General features: G+C 38.4%; 1 pseudogene; it reads right to left on the minus strand.

Annotated features, from left to right (window-relative positions):
• Positions 1-3,108: 3,108 nt before the first annotated feature.
• Positions 3,109-11,421, minus strand: LOC108542131 (solute carrier family 25 member 39-like; annotated as a pseudogene).
• Positions 11,422-18,010: the final 6,589 nt, after the last annotated feature.

The following is an 18,010-nucleotide window of genomic DNA, read 5'->3' on the forward strand; positions in this document are numbered from 1 at the left end:
AACAAACAAGTCAAGTGTGTACTATGTTCAATTGTGATAAAAGCTAAGAAGAAAAACATATTGGGAAAGAGGTGATAGGAAGTGCAGGAGTGGTAACAGGAGACTTCACTAGAGAAGGAAATATTTCCATAAAATCCAAAAAGATATGAGAAGAGATCATGAATCTAAATATAGATTGCTAACTCCACCAGACCAGAAGCCATATCTTATTATTCACTATATATAAATAATAATTGACTGAATACATTTAGATAACACGTGTGTCTTATTTTGTCAATAAATAAAATTGTGCTGCCATGAGCTCAGCACCCATGGCTGCCTGTGGTGGCTCAGGGTGGCTGGCGCTCCCTGTGGCAGGGTTGGGCCCCACCTGACACAGCTGTGAATATCTTATTATTCACTATTATATAAATAATAATTGACTGAATACATTTAGACAACATATGTGTCTTATTTTGTCAATAAATAAAATTGTTTGATACTCATACAAGAAAAAAATCAAAATTACAGAGAAATAGATCAAAATACATATGGATAATTTGTTTTATAACAAAGAAAGCATTTTAAAATCTATGAGTTCTTTATCATTCTATAAGTCATTTCTCAGGCCCCTGCTCCTTCTCTAGCTATCCTCTCTTTTTTTTCTCTAATCATGTAATCGAATTGCATTCATTTTATTGAATCCATCATCTTGGCTTGAGTCTACTCCCTTGTTTCATTTGTCAGTTCCACTCCTCTCTCTTCCCTCTTCCCAAACCACAGCTGGTTAGTCTTTCAGGTCTTGGATGAAAAAAAAAATAAATCATTTATTTAGGAAAGTTTCATTGATTCTTAAACCAGATTACAATCAGCTATATGTTCCCATTATTCCAAGTATTCCCTATCCTAAAAATATTATGCAATAATGTTGTTACTCAGTTTCTATTATATTACATGACCCATGAGGTTTGACACCTATCTAGCTCATTAATCTATTGCTTCCAATCATCGTATCTGGTACATTTTAAACATTGAATAAATACGTGTTGAATTATCTAATAAATAAATGATAAATTGATTAATTTGTTTTCATAAAGACTGTGAAATAGGCAAGGGATTTTATATTTGAGCTCAGAGAAATTAAAAGGCTTACTCAACATCACAGCATAATGTGGACAGGAAGTTCAGTTCTTAGACTCTTTCTACTGAAATAGGCCCTCTTGTCAAACTTAGACCTTTATGGCCGGGCGCGGTGGCTCAAGCCTGTAATCCCAGCACTTTGGGAGGCCGAGACGGGTGGATCACGAGGTCAGGAGATCGAGACCATCCTGGCTAACACAGTGAAACCCCGTCTCTACTAAAAAATACAAAAAACTAGCCGGGCGTGGTGGCGGGCGCCTGTAGTCCCAGCTACTCGGGAGGCTGAGGCAGGAGAATGGCGTAAACTCGGGAGGCGGAGCTTGCAGTGAGCTGAGATCCGGCCACTGCACTCCAGTCCCGGCAACAGAGCGAGACTCTGCCTCAAAAAAAAAAACAAACAAAAAAAAAAACTTAGACCTTTACCTATATGATATCAAGGTTAAATCTAGAAAGTTAATAAAAATGCTAATATAAAGGTTCAAGCATCTCCATAAATGAAATATTTTATTGGTCATTTACATATACTAATTTTTACCTTAAGAGTACAGTTGGATGAATTTTAACAAATGTATACAGTCAGTATCCACATGCATAATCAAGATACAGAATGTGTCCATTCCCAAAAAGTTACCTCATGCCCCTTTGTAGATAATCCTCTCACACCACCTGTTTCCCTGGCAACCACTGGCAACTACTAATTTCTCTGTTTGCCCTTTCTGCAAGCTCGTATGAATGGAGTCATACGATATACAAGTGCTCATTTACGGATTATTTCTCTTATTAGAATGCTTTTGAGATTTATAAATGTTTTGAGTATCAGTAGTTCATTCCTTTTAACAGCTGAGAATTGTTCCATTGTCTGAATTGCTATTCATTCACCAGTTGGTGGATATTTGAGTTGCTTATGATTTTTGGTAATTATGAATAAAGAAGTCATAACATTTATGTCATATGGATTGTGTGGACGCATGTTTTCATTTCTCTGGGTAAATACCCAGTCGTGATTTCTGGGTCATATGTTAAGTATATACTTAACTTCATAAGTAATAGCCAATTGTTTTATGAAGTGGCTGTACCACTTCACATTCATATGAAGGTTTTTACAGGTTCCACATTCTCGAGAGCACTTGGTATTGTGCATCTTTTTAATTTTAGCCAGTCTGATTGGCTGTATAGTATGTCATTGTAATTTTAATTTCATTCTCCTAATAACCAATAATTTTTACACTTTTTTTTTGACATCTGTATATCTTTTCTGGTGAAGTATCTATACAAATAATTTAATCATTTTTAATAATTTTTTATTTATAGTTTTCTAAGAGCTTTGGTCTTGAACTTGGGGGGTGGGAAAGTGAGGATCCTCCGGAAGGCCTGGGTGGCCCAGAGGGGCAGACGTGGCCCTGAGGCTGGCAGTTGGGAGGAAAGTGAATCAAGGACCCTCCCCTCAGTGCTGAGGAAAAGGTATTTGGCTCAGTCTCCTGCCCCCACTCCCCTACCTGTGAAGAGATGGGGTCCGCCTCTCCTCGCCTCTTTCCATGGCCCAGAGGCCATTCCTGGTTGAACCTCTGGAGGCAGCTTTTGCTGAACCCATAAAGGCTGATCATGATGGCACAGGACAGGGCAGCCTAGGAGATCCTCAAGAGGAGGTCTGCAGAGTCCCCTGGTGCCCCACTGGGCCTGATGGAGTCAATGTGATGAGCGGAACATCACTATCACAGCCTCCACCACTCCCAGGGCAGCCTGCCATTGAGTCTTCACCATGTCAAAGGGTAGTGTCAGGACCACAGTCACCATCCCTGAGACGCCACCAGCCACAAAGTTGAGGCCTGCTTACCTCTAGTCCTTTGGCATTCAACCAGCTCTTCTCCAGCTCAGAGTTGGACCAGTGCAGGGTTGAGAAGGGCACATCTTGAAGGGCAGTGGGGCCCAACCCTGCCACAGGGAGCGCCAGCCGCCCTGAGCCACCACAGGCAGACACGGGTGCCGAGCTCATGGCAGGCTACGTGCTGAGCCTGCAGCTGTGTCCCCACAAGCTCCGGCCACCAAGGGTGCGCAGAGATCAAAGGTCAGGGCTCTGTCACACAGGACGGGCTGGAGTTTTGTCGTAAGCCAGTGAAGTAGATGGTGGTGGCTGGCAGGGTCATCACCAGGGTAGCCAGGAGGCTGTCCCCAGGTGTCCTGGTGCCTCACAATCTTCACAAAGGCACCCATGATGCCAGTGAAGCGGGTCCTGATGGCACAGCGGATACCATTTGGAGACAGGTGCGGGGGCTCCAGGACACCACTGCAGCACAGGAGGTCCCGCCCCGTGGCTCGGAGGGAGGAGGGCGATTTGGCTTAGGAGAGGTCCAGGGTCTGGAGCGAGGTGTCAGTCACAGCAGGGCATTGAGAGCGCAGGCGGACCTTCACCGCGTCCAGGGGTGTCCTGGAGATGGAGGTGACTGCTGCCCGAGGCCACCACTTGTTGGAGGAGGCTAATGCCCTCAGGTCCTGCTCAGCCACCTCCTGACTTCAATCCTGCCTCCAGGCCCGGCAGGCCAGGCGCGGTGGCGCCCGGGGGCACTGCAGGATCTGCGCATGCTCGCCTCCAGCCAAAACCCACTCTGAGAGCATTGCCGAATTTGATTTGCTGATATTTTGTTTAAAAAGATTAGTTCTCATTGAGGGAGGATATTCGTCTGCAGTTTTCTTTCCCCAACATGCCTGTCTAATTTTTATATTAGAGGAATTCTGGTCTCATCAAATGAGTTGGGAAATTCTCCTTCCTCATCTAATTTCTGGAAGAGTTTAAGTGGAATAGGTGTTACATTGTCCTTAAATGTTTGGTAGAATTTACCATGAAAGTGTGAGTTTTCTTCGTGGGAAGGCTTTTTAACTGCCAGTTGAATTACTTTAATAGATATAGAACTAGTTAGGTTAACTATTCCCTCGAAAGTGGACTGTGGAATTGTGTCTTTCAAGAAATTTTTACACTTTACATGTTATAGAATTAATGAGCAGAAAAATACTTAATATTCACTTATTATCCTTTAAATATCTGTAGCATCTGTATTACTTTTCCTACTTTTATTCCTGATAATGGTAATTTGTGTCTTCTTACAGTTTGGGGGGAATAATCCATTTTGCTGGCATGTTAAAAGAATCAGCTTTTGATTTATTTTTCTCTATTGACTTTCTATTTTCTATTTCATGGATTTCTGCTCTTAACTTTATTATTTCCTTTCTTCTGTTGGATTTGGAATTAATTTTCCCTACGTTTTAAATTCCAAAATTGGAATTTTGGATAACTGATTTTAGACCCCTCTTTTCTAAATAGCATTTTATAACTTCTCTCCAAGCAGTACTCCAATAGTAGCAGAATTTTGCTATGTTGCACGTTTATTTTCATTCAATTCAAAATATTTGCTAATTTTGACTATAATTTCTTCTTTAACCTATGTGTTATTTATAAGCGCATTTTAAAATTTTAGCATATTTGGGAATGTTCCAAATATCTTTCTGTTGTTGAATTTTTAGATTTATTTGTGGTCAGAGAACATGCAATGTATAATTTAAATTATTTTAAACTTTTGGGTCAAAATATGGTCTATCCTGGTGACTGTTCTATGTGCACTTGAGTATTTTTTTCTATTGTTGAGTAGGATATTCTATATATGCCAGTTATTTCAATTTGGTTGATAGTGCTCTTCCAGACTTTTTATATCCTTACTGATTTTTCTCTAAATGTTCCAGTAACCACTGAGAGAGGTGTGTTGACATGTTTGACTATAACTGAGGATTTGCCTATTTCTTCTTTCAGTCCTGGCAGTTTTGATGCAGGAGAATATGGTCAGGAGACAGGGAACCTAAGATTGATTCACGCTGACCTCTTAGAACTGAATCAAAAGGAAAACCCCACTTCTCTACACCCAAGTAACAAAAGAATCAGGGACTACTCCCTTTGCAACAGCCCCCGCCCCTTTTCTGCATTGAAGATGAAAAATGAAAGTATCTTTGATTGGTTCCCTTGTGAAACCAATTAGACTGATCACAGGCCAAGTCTTCATGTGTAACCTTGTAACTTTACTTCAACCTCCGATTGGTCACCTCATGCAACCAATCAGACTGATCACAGGCCACTACTTCATTTACGTAGGGTGTAAACCAAGTAACCAATTGGAAACCTCTAGAGGGTATTTAAACTCCAGAAAATTCTGTAACCAGTTTCTTGAGCTGCTTGCTTGGCCTGCTCCCATTCTGTGGAGTGCACGTTTGTTTCAATAAATCTGCTTTTTTTTTTCATTGTTTTGTTTGTGCATTTCATCCAATTATTTGTTCAAAATGCTAAGAATCTGGACACCCTCCACCAGTAACAAGTAACAGTTTTGGTTCTGTGTATCTTCAGATCTGTTATTAGGTATATATACATTTAGAATTGTATGTCATCTTACTGCTTTTGATCTCATCAACATTATGTAATATTCTTTATCTCTGTTGCAGTAACTGACAGAATTTTCTTTCAGTATAACAAAAATGTCACTTTGTCATCTTCTGATCTGCACAGTTTCAGATGTGAAATTATAATTCTTATTGTCTCTAAACTCTTAGATGACCTGTTACATTATTGTTTAACTCTTTTTTTATTTTTGGTAGTTTAGTTGGGATAATTTCTGTTTATCTTCAAGTTCACTTGATTTTTTTTCCCTATCCTGTGTCCAGTTTTTCTAAGAAGTGCATGGAAGGAATTCTTTATTTCTGATATCATAGTTTTATCCTTGGCATTTCCATTTGACTCTTTTAAAACATAGTTTTCATCTCTGAAAATTTCAGCATATATCCATGCATTTTTAAATATTTCCACTGTTTCTTTGACATATTAAAAAATTAAGTTTCTCACTGATAATTTCAACATCTTGAACACACATATCTTGAATTTTTTCAGCTAATATTTCTTTTGGCAGGGGGTCCTTTTCTTGCTTTTTGTGTGTTTGTCTCTTATAATTTTATTGAATGGCAAACACTGTATGTCAGGCCAGCATGGCAATACCTCTTCCGTAAATCTGCAAAGTTGGGATGTTGAGCTAGTTTATGTTTTGTTGTTCCTGTGGTCACCTTTAGTACACCACAGACTTCAAATTTTCCCGGTGGTGTACTGCCGCTACCTTACACTTCGTGCAGGGTCTGGGGAGTTGGGAGGGTTTTTCTTAGTGCTCTTTTCTGATTTCAGCAGGCCCAGGACAACTGCAGTGTGAAGGAGTTCTCTCTCTAAGCTCTTGGCCCTCCTCTCTTGTGGCTTGTTATGTGAAAATAACGATAGTGTTGGGAGAAACAGAAATTCTAATTTATTTTGGCCTATTAGTCTTGGGCAAGGCCTTATGTGCCTTGGCCTCAGGAATGTGGTTTCCTCAGCATTCCCTCCTCCTCCTCCTCAGCACCCAAGCTCTTCTTGTGTCTATGGGGAGTCTTGGGCAGGAAAGAATTTCTCCTCTGCTGGCAGAGCAGATCTCTGCCTTGGTCACTGTGAGATCCTCAACCCCAGAGGGTTTCCTGCTCCTTTCTCAGTTTGAACATCTTTTTCTTCTCCCCTTCCTTCAACAGCAGAATGTTTTTGTCTAGGATCAGTAATGGGGGAGTTTTCTGCCCCTCTTCAAGCAGTAGACTGTTATCGTGTGTTGCTTGGTGCAAGGTTTGTGGTGGGAAGTATGGTGGTTTCCTCCTCTTTTCTCTGCTACAAAGAAATTTTGCTTCTAGCTTTCTCTTTGCATCACGTTACGTTCTCTATAGAACAGGAGAAAGAGAGAGGTATATCCTACCCCTCCCCCAAGGGAAGAAAACTTTTGCTTATACTGCTTCTCTAAAAGCACTCAAACTTTGCCTGATTCCTGGGAGCAGGAGGGTTTGTTGGCCCTCCCTAAGTATCTTAAAGGTTTTGCTTCAGGTGAGAAAAGGCACTGGGAAATGCTGAGGTTTCATGCCTAGACATCGCCATGGCTAAGGGGCTTTCTCTGGTTCTGCCCTGCCCCAGGCCTTCTAATGAGCTCCCACTTGAGGCTTGTGGAAAAGACCTGGAGACTCCCCTTGCAGCTAGGACTCTGAGTGACATATGAAAGCCCAACTGAGCTTAAGACTGTTCAAAATTTAGCGTTTTTATTTTACTCTTACGACTGCCATCTTTTCCTCTTATGCTCTGCCAAAAATGAAACCGTCTATGAGTCCCATCTCTTCTTAGTGGCGCATGTTCCTCTTGTAGTTCAGTTTAAGTGGTTGCCTTGTGACCTCAGCACTCTGATATCCTCAAAGTTATAATTTTATACATTATCTGGATTTTTCTTGTTGTCAGATGAGAGCGATTATCTCTGTGACTTTTTGTTTTCTAAGCACAAGTCCGAGCAAGATGATTTTTTTTTTAACTCAGCTGGTTCAGTTTCTGTTAATACATTATTTTTGAGTTAGCATTATAATATTGCTTTCCTGGAATAAAGTCCTTTGTAAAAATATATTTCTGGATGATTTTCAATGAGGGCACTCTACTAAGTGAACTGTAGGCTACACTTTATATAATTTTATTTCATATGTTTATAATAAGAATCCATGATACCTTTTGACTTAAAAATTGAATCAAAATCAGGCATACGAAATTAATAGTGATGATCTTAAATTGATTTAAATACAGTTGATACTATTAATCTGAAAATAACTTTGGAAATTGAGGAAGGAAACATGAAAGTGTTCAAGTCTTCACGTTTTCATACCAGAAAAACAATCTTTATTACAAGTAAAACATATTTTTAAAAGAATAAAAGTCTAGTGACTTCAAAATCTTTGTATAAATAGTATTTCTCTTAATCTTAAAAGGGAAAACTTAAGAAATAATGTCTTATGCTAAAGAAATATTCTAAATATTCATTTAGTTTAATTTTCTGTCTTTATTTTCTACTAGATCCTGCTAACATAAAATTTAATACTTTCTTTACAATTAAACCATAATATGTAGAGTATTTTACTATTTTACTATTTTACTAAATGCATTTCTGCCTTAATATTCTGCTTATTCATCTGTATATATATCCAACTATAATACATTAATAGATGGTATAATCACAATGACTATTTCTTGGTTACATATAACATTTTGGATTTAAAAAATTTTTTCCTTTGTAATTATCTGCAATTTTAAGTTTTAGTATAGAATCTATAATGTATTTTAAGAAGCAATTGTTTGTTTAATTAAACAAGCTCTGTAAAATTTTAAAATGGCTGGGAGTATTTTAAAGAATTTTTAAGTAATTATAAACGGTGAAATTTGTCTTCTTTGTGCTTTTATGTAACTATTTCTAATAATAATATTTCATTCTGGCTTCCAGATATTTAATCTGCACATGGTCATGCCTTTGAGAATATTGTACAAACACATTTGTAAAATTTCATATGTCATATGTATTATGAGGTAGACACATAGAGAAGAGCACACAATAACTGGAGAACATTGTGGAGAGACTCCAGAAATGTGTTCAATAAAATATAGCACCTTAAAGCAAAACAAAAAATAAAAATAAAAAATTTAACTCTTGGTGTTTCTGAGATAAAAACAAACAAAATACCTGTATATTTGTATCATAGATCAATTCTACATCATTTTTGATTGGAGATTAGAAGTAAAATCTAAAACACATACACACTAAACACACTCCTTACATATATATTATACTAGTGCACATTTAAATATATGTTTAATATATAATGTATACCATTTGAATTTAATCAGGAAATAGTATATGTAGAGGGAAATCAATCTCTTAAAAAGTGGTGGTTAGTGTTAGCAAAAGGCACACAGGGCTCAATAAATATCTGTGGAAAGAATGTATGAATGAACAAATGTAAGTATGAATTAGTATCCAAATCTAGAGAGACAGAGTTATAGGGATAATAGCCCAGTTGTTTTCTTATTCTCAGGGATTTTCCCTCCCTCTCATTCATACCCCAGCCAAGAAAACACTCTGAAGAGTCTGAAGTAAAAGTTCATTTGTTGAACCCAATGTTTTCCCCGAGGCATTGGGAAGGCGAAGGCAGAAAAGCAGAGTGCAAAATGAAGTGATAATGGATGCTAACAAGAGAACCTTTGAACACGATGGGACAGAAATAAGGTCATGCATTTTCTACTATCTGTCTGTCACCTGTGGACAACTTGCCACTTCAACAGTTCTGGTCACTTTTAAGCTCCCCCGAGGAGAAGATAGGAAGCTTGGACACCCTGTGTGGGACTGAGAATCACAAAGGGACAATCTCGCCAACTGGTCAAGACAACTGAACTGAACTCTTCATTCACAAGTGGGATTCTCATAAGAGGAAGGAAAGCAGACACCGTCTGACACTACCCACATCAGGAAGAGGTGAACCTTCATGAGGGAAGAAAACAGATTCTATTAGAGGAAAAAACATTTAATCAGAAAAGAAGGCTCTGGAAAGAAAAGGCCAATTGGGGTTTTGTCTAAAGAAATAACAGAATATTTTTCTGCCAGAGAAAGCAATTCCAAGGACGGAATTTTCAGATTGACTGAAGAGTATTGGTCAGCATCATTAGTACTTTCAGTGAGAAATAATTGAAAATAAACCAGAGCAAGCGTTCCCCACGTGGAAACTCTTAAACAGTCACCTGGGAACTGTTAAAAATGCAAATTCTTGGACTCTCCACCAGAATCACTGAATCAGAAACTCTGAAATGGGACTCAATAATCAGTAGTTTAACAAGCTCTCCAAGTGATTCTTATGCCAACTAAAGTTTGAAATCCCCAGGTGCTAGCACTGGAAGCAAATGAATCACAGCTGTGAACAATCCCTACCATTAATCCCCTGGGTGGGATAAATAAAAATGAGAAACTAAAAAGTTAAATGATAGAGGTTGACCATAGTTCAAAAGCAAGGCTATACCTGAATATAAAATTCTTTCTTAACCTAGATACAAAATGGGACTATGTTTAATCATTTATATAGCATCTCATTGGTTTTTTTCCAGCTTAATTGAGGTATGATTGGCAAACATTATATATATTTAAAATGTACATGATGTTTTCATATACATTGTGAAACAATTACCACAATGAAGCTAACATAACCATGACCTCACGTAGCCACCATTTTGTGTGTGTGTGTGTGTGTGTGTGTGTGTGTGTTAAAAACCCTTAAGATCTACTCTTAGCAAATTTCAAGTATGCAGTACATGATTATTAACTACAGTCACCATGCTGTATACATTAGGTCTCCAGAACTTACTCATCTTTTAACTAAAAGTTTGACTAACTTCTCCCCCCAATCCCTGGTAACCACCAGTCTACTCTCTGTTACTGTATGTTCAACTTTTTTAGATTCCACATACAAGCGAGATCATGCAATATTTGTCTTTTGGTGTCTGGCTTATTTCACTTAGAATAACGTCCTCCAAGTTTATCCATGTTGTCACAAATAGCAGGATTTCTTTATATACTTATAGAATAAAAACTAGACTGAATTATGCTTTACGTTTCTTTCCTCTTCCCAATTTTTAATACCTGGAAATGATAATCTCCAGGTTGAGCCTAATAGAGCACTGTCTCTTGCCTGATGGTAATAACACCAAGAGCAGATGCAGTGCCTATAGGGGGTCAATTTATAGCGTAGACACCATAGCTGTAAACACATTCTCAGTGATTCATTCCAATTACTCCCCTACCTAGTGGGTTTACACTGGCATTTTTTCATGCCTGCCTAGGTTCTTCCTAGTACCTCACCTTTTCGGCCCACTTTCACTGGCCATCCATTGTTTAAAACTCAGCCCATGTCATACCATCTTGTCAAAGCATATTCAAACCAACAGCAAATAATATAGTAAATAATAATGGAAAGAATTATAGTGAATAATAAATAGTACATAAAATGTATAATTAAATAACACATAAACGAGTTCTACATCACCATGCCAACTCAATCCTCCAACCTCATAAGCATTGAAAATCTATTATCAAAGACACTATGAAAATACAGCATAAAATAGACCTAGATACTTCCTGAGAGGTTAGCAACATCTAGCCCACCAGAGGAAGAGCTGCAGCTGGAGCTACCTGGGCTCCGTGAGTTAAAACCACACAGGAAGCCTCAAACACAGGGGCTCACTTACTGTGTACCAGGAGGCCCAGGGTGACCCTTGCAAGATCTCCTCTCTTCTCCCGCTTTCATCCAAGGTCTAGGAACAAGGCAAAAGTTAATTGTTAAACTAACAGGGATTTAAGATGTACCTTTAAATCCTTGGTTTGCTTTAAATTTGGCCTCTTGAGTATGGATTCTCCCCATAGGTTTACTGTAAGAAACATTCACATGAAAATGTGATATTGAACTAAAATGTCTGATGATTGAAAATAGAATGTTTGGACCCAGATTGGTGATTTTGTTTTTTGTCTTCTTGGAAGTTTTCCTTCATATTTTAAATGACTTCTTTTTTTTTTTTTTTGTCTTTTTTTTTTTTTCCTTTTTTTTTGTGGAGAACGGGGTCTCGCTGTGTTACCCAGGCAGGTCTCGAACTCCTGGGCTCAAGCTATCCTCCCGCCTCTGCCTCCCTGAGAGCTGGGATTACAGGCGTGAGCTTAATAGTCATACTTTACCTTAGATTCCATATTTTTGTAAAGTACTTACTTTGTTGGGTTTATTTATTGAAAGTGAAAAAACTAATTCTTTTTATTGACTCTCTTCAAAAATAAGCATTGGCGAATTCTTTGTGCAGTCATTCATATTCCATGGTTTACTAGCTGAATCAAACCCATATATAGAAAAGACACGTGCCAAATACAGATTTTTGGGGGCTAGGGTTTTTGTTGTTGTTGTTATTGTTGCTGTTTGACATATATATCATCTTATCTAATTCTCCAAAATGATATCCATGTTTCAGAGATGAAGACTTAGGGGCATTAGGTGACTCACAAAAGGATATTCAATTGACTAATGCACATCTATATTTTATGTAGTCTATTTTAATCCTCGCTTATACTTACATAGGTAGAAAGAAGAAGATAACTTTTATGATCATTCTTACCCTAATTTTCTGTAATTAATTATAGAAAATATTTGTCAAATTTTTTTTAAAGTCCTTTCCATACAAATCACTTAGTTTTTTACATTCAAGGGCTATCACACACATGTGGTTTTTGTTTGTTTGTTTTTCTGGTTTTGAGACAGAGTCTCACTCTGTTGGCCAGGCTTGGGTCAGTGGTGCCATCTCAGCTCACTGCAACTTCCACCTTCCAAGTTCAAGTGATTCTCCTGCCTCAGCCTCCCAGGTAGCTGCGACTAAAGGCGTGCACCATCACGCCTGGCTAATTTTTGTATTTTAGTACAGATGAGGTTTCACCATATTGGTCAGGCTGATCTCGAACTCCTGACCTCTTGATCCTCCTGCCTCCGCCTCCCAAAGTGCTGGGATTACCACTGCGCCCGGCCCCCCCACAAATTTAACTATGAGCTCCAGGGATGGAACTGGGACAAGCTGGATTTTTGCCTCCAGGGGGCCAACATGAGCTCACAGTGATACCAGAAAATGAATGAGAAGAGAGGAAGTAGCTAATATGAGGGCTGAAAAGTAGGCAGATTGGGAGTTTTCTGGAGAACTGTGTGGAATGGGGAGAGAGCCACTAAGCAGTGTCCTTTTGCAGCCTAAATAAGGAAAGGTGTTCACTCTCATTGCCCCATAGAAAGCATTTTTACACCCACCTTTCAGCTTTCAAAATGATTGCTCAGTGTCTCCATCATCAGAATTGCAACTTCAGTGTTTAGCAAGTTGAGAGTCCTCAGCTAGACCCTCAGCATAAACTCTTCTTTTTAGGAAAAGAGATTTTATACTCTCCCTAACATAGCCTTAAGTTCACAGTTCAAAGTCCTAACAATACCTTAGCCGGCTATGGAGCTCTGAACTCTTCAAACCTTAGTGCTTGCTCATCACAATTCAATCATCTGCTGCTAGAAAGAGGAAAACCATCTTTAAAAGCAGCTTTCCAAAGGTAACTCCTCCTCTCCAAACAGAGCTGCCTATACATATTCTCCCTCTTCACATATAAATTCTGCTGTGTTAAAACGCTGAGTTCTAGAGAAGCGGGGCAATCTTGTGGAAATCCATATTATTAAAATCATCTCAGCCTCACAATTCAAATGTTGGAAAATCAAACAACCAAGATATTTTATTAACAGTATTTTCTACCATAATCTGCCTTAATAACAGCACCAATAATCTTTTCTCACAGCTAGATATCCTTTCCAACAGAGAAATATCTGTAACAAATGCAAATACTTTTTACTCATGTACCATATTTGCTGTTGGAAATCATTATACAATGAAAAATATATGTACAAAGTACAGTATGTCACATAAACCAAATATTATAGAATAATTCAAATTGGAAGAGTTGCAACTATTAAATGGGATGAAGAAAGTTTATTATACCGTTATTAGTCTTTAGTATTGTACTTTTTATATTATTTTACAAAGTATCTGTTTATATAGCTTCAATCCAAGTTGATTATATATTCAGTGAAGGCAGAAATTCTGTTACTCACTTTTGAACCATCAACATACAGTGCAATGTCTGGCATATAAAAACCACTAGACAAATAATTACTGAATGAATGCTTTTTCTTTGATTTTTGTTTTTTGTTTGGGACAGGGTTTCACTCTGTTACCCAGGCCACAGTGTGGTGACCTGATCATAGCTCACTGCAGCCTCTACTTTCAATTGTCTCTGGTGCTCAGGCAATCCTCCCATCTCAGCTCCCTGAGTAGCAAGAACTATGGGCATGTGCCACCATGCCCAGCTAATATTTAAAATTTTTCCCTTTTTATAGAGACACGGTCTTGCTCTGTTGCTCAGGCTGAACTCAAAACTCCTAGCCTCAAACGATCTTCCCACATTGGCCTCTCAAAGTGCTGAGATTATAGGCATGAACCACCATGCCTGGCTGAATGAATACATATTTTTATGGTTTAACATAATAGAAGACAAACAGTTTTAAGTTACAAGTACTAAAAAGCTTTTAATTTCTTTGACACAGAGTCTTGCTCTGTGGCCCAGGCTGGAGCGTAGTGGTGCCTTCTTGGCTCACTGTAATCTCAGTCTTCCAAGTTCAAGGTATTCTGCTGCCTCAGCCTCCCAAGTAAGGTGGGACTACAGGTGTGAGCCACCACGCTCAGCTAATTTTTGTATTTTTTGGTAGAGATGGAGTTTCATCATGTTGGCCAGGCTGGTCTCAAACTCCTGATCTCAAGTTATCCACCTGCCTCAGCCTCCCAAAGGGCTGAGATTACAGATGTGAGCCACTATACCCAGTCGTAAAAAACTAATGTTATGTTATTGTTAACTTGATTTTTTCTTATTAACATATGATGTTCCAATGAGTCATTGTTGAAAATTGGAGTAACAAGGAGAAATATGAAGAGAAAAAACACTTCCTTATAAAATTACATTAATATGTTTCCTTTCTATAATTTCTATGCAACATACTGGGAATCACACATTAGTTTACAACCCAATTCATAAATTAGTATTATGCCAGAAGCATTTCTCATGTCGTTGAATACTTCATAAAAGTCATTTGAAAGTGTGTATGTGTTTTAGTTGTATGATTGTATCATATATACTAACCCTTTCATTACTGTTGGACACAAGATTTTACCTGGTACTTGACAATTCCAATAATGCTAAGGTAAAATCTTGAGTGTGTACCATTTTGTCCACGTTGTTTTCTGAAGATAGATTTCTAGTAGACTCTTTGGCTCAAAAGTACTACCATTTTAAGGTTATAAATATATTTTGCCAAATTTATGTGCAGTATTTATCTACTAACATTTGCTACAGCAGTTTATGAGAATACAGTTATCACTTTATTCTGACCAGCAAGACTTACTTTAAAATAAGCCTTGATTTTAGAGCTTGGCTTATGTGGTGATGCCATCTGGTGGCCATAGTAGAAAATTACAGAATCAGAAGTGAAAAACCTTTTGAAAACTGTCATGAGCTGGCAAATCGCACAAGTCTCATACGTTTTCAGAAAGCATTCTTGCTGTTTGGATTCATAAAAATTATCAGGAGCCATATAAAATGAAGATTACAAACTCAAACAGTTTGTAACACTCAACAGTCTGTAGCTCAACAGTTTGTAGCTCAAACATATAAAATGAAGATTACAAACTCAAACAGTTTGTAACATTCAAACAGTTTGTAGCTCCCTAATTCACCTCTTCAACCTGAGATTTTGGAGTACCTACCACATGGTGGATATTCTATTCCCTGCTGATGAAAAAGATGAAGTCTCCATGCATGATTTCCAGGAATTTATAGTTTAATGGGAATATATAAATGCAAATTTACCACTATAAATTTTACCAAGGGTTTTTACAAGTGGTGACTAGTATTTACTAATATTTGTCATTTGAATCATTTTGAGTTTATCAAATGTACAATACCTAATTGTGGTTGACAGCCTCTAAAGTAACTCCAACCATCATTCAACTTCTTGGTATTCATGCCAGTGTGTAATCTTCTTCCCAGAGCATGTGCTCAAGTTGGCATCTCTGTTTCCCTTTCTCTCACACATACACACCCCCAGCAGAAAACAAACTAACAAACTGCCATGAAGTGAGTAACTCTATGGAGAGGTCTATGAGGCAAGACATTGACATTTCTCCCATTAACAGTGAGTGAGGACCTCAGACCAGCCAACACATGTGCATGAGGTTGGATTTGAGTCTGCCCCAACTGAGCCTTCAGATGACTGTAGCACTCACCCACACCCCAAAGGCGGCCTTGTGAGAAACCCTAAGTCAGAGTCACCCATGACTGGATTCCTGACCCACAAAAAGCATAAGTTGTGGGATAATTTAGTAATTTGTTACACACAAATAGTTAACTAATTAGCAAATAAAAAGAATGTGAGGCTGGCCTGGTGGCTCATGCCTGTAATCCCAGCACTTTGGGAGGCTGAAGTGGGTGGATCACTTGAGGACAGGAGTTCAAGACCAGCCTGCTCAACATGGTGAAACCCCATCTCTACTGAAAATACAAAAATTAGTCAGGCATGGTGGCCCATGCCTGTAATCCCAGCTACTTAGGAGGCTGAGGCAGGAGAATCACTTGAACCTGGGAGGCGGAGACTGCAGTGAGCCGAGATTGCCTATTGCACTCCAGCCTGGCTGAAAGAGTAAGAAACCCTGTCTTAAAAAAAAAAAAGAAAGAAAGAAAGTTATTCAAACATTTGAATAGTGATTTCAACATAATTATTCAAGTCCTATACAAAATTACTTAAGTCCTATATAAAATTTAAACTACAATTACAGATTTAGTTAAGCTAAGTCTTTTTTTTTTTTTTTTTTTTTTTTTTGAGGCGGAGTCTCGCTCTGTCGCCCGGACTGGAGTGCAGTGTCCAGATCTCAGCTCACTGCAAGCTCCGCCTCCCGGGTTTACGCCATTCTCCTGCCTCAGCCTCCCGAGTAGCTGGGACTACAGGCGCCCGCCACCTCGCCCAGCTAGTTTTGTATTTTTTTTTTTTAGTAGAGACGGGGTTTCACCGTGTTAGCCAGGATGGTCTCGATCTCCTGACCTCGTGATTCGCCCGTCTCGGCCTCCCAAAGTGCTGGGATTACAGGCTTGAGCCACCGCGCCTGGCAAGCTAAGTCTTTTGAGTACCTCGAACACCTTAAATGGCAAATATATCCCAAGAAATTATTACAAAACCTATTGCTTGCTCTTAAAACTATCCTAAAGTATAACAACAGTTTTTAAACTTCATTTTTTTTTGTTATTCCTATAATTTTATTCTTCTCTAAGGCTATAATTCCACTTGATACCTTCCATTAGTTGTATTAATGCATCCTTTTATGTCTTTCTGGGCTTGTGGTGATCTACCTAGACCAACAAGCAAAATATTTCAGTAAATGACTGGTCAAGCAACTGATTTTTAGTAAGTTTGGAATCTGTGTGTTTTTCCCATGATAATTAACCCAAGCTTCAGGCCATGAAGTCTCCTCTTCAACTTCTTTTGTTATAAAAATAAGACAAATTATCATTTTTCACATAGGTTTGGATTTGTATAACCTAATATCTCCATCATAACTCATACATGTTTTAAGTCTCAACCAACATTTCATTATGTATTATCCTATCTCTGTTACATACTGATATTTTATGTTAGCACTATTATAAAGTATGTATGATTTATTGCATTATTTAAATTTAAGGGCCACTTAGAAATTCTATATCCGAGGAAAAGGGAAAAGAAAGTTTTGCAGTAAGCTCCCTTTTTATTATTATTATTATTATTTTTGAATTACACTTGAAGTTCTGAGATACATGTGCAGAACGTGCAGGTTTCTTACATAGGTATACACATGCCATGGTGATTTGCTGCACCCATCAACCCGTCATCTACATTAGGTATTTCTCCCAATGCTATCTCTCACCTAGCCCCCCACCCTCTGACAGGCCCTGGTGTGTGATGTTCCCCTCCCTGTGTCCATGTGTTCTCATTGTTCAACTCCCACTTATGAGTGAGAACATGCGGTGTTTGGTTTTCTGTTCCTGTGTTAGTTTGCTGAGAATGATGGTTTCCAGCTTCATCCATGTCCCTGCAAAGGACATGAACTCATCCTTTTTTATGGCTGCATAGTATTTCATGGTGTATATGTACCACATTTCTTTATCCAGTCTATTATTGATAGACATATGGGTTGGTTTTTGCTATCGTGAACAGTGCTGCCATAAACATACATGTGCATGTGTCTTTATAGTAGAATGATTCATAATCCTTTGGGTATATACCCAATAATGGGATTGCTGAGTCCAATGGTATTTCTGGTTCTAGATCCTTAAGGAATCGCCACACTGTCTTCCACAATGGTTGAACT

Source organism: Rhinopithecus bieti, unplaced genomic scaffold (genome assembly GCF_001698545.2).
Source record: "Rhinopithecus bieti isolate Rb0 unplaced genomic scaffold, ASM169854v2 scaffold_22452, whole genome shotgun sequence".
Lineage (NCBI taxonomy): Eukaryota > Metazoa > Chordata > Mammalia > Primates > Cercopithecidae > Rhinopithecus > Rhinopithecus bieti.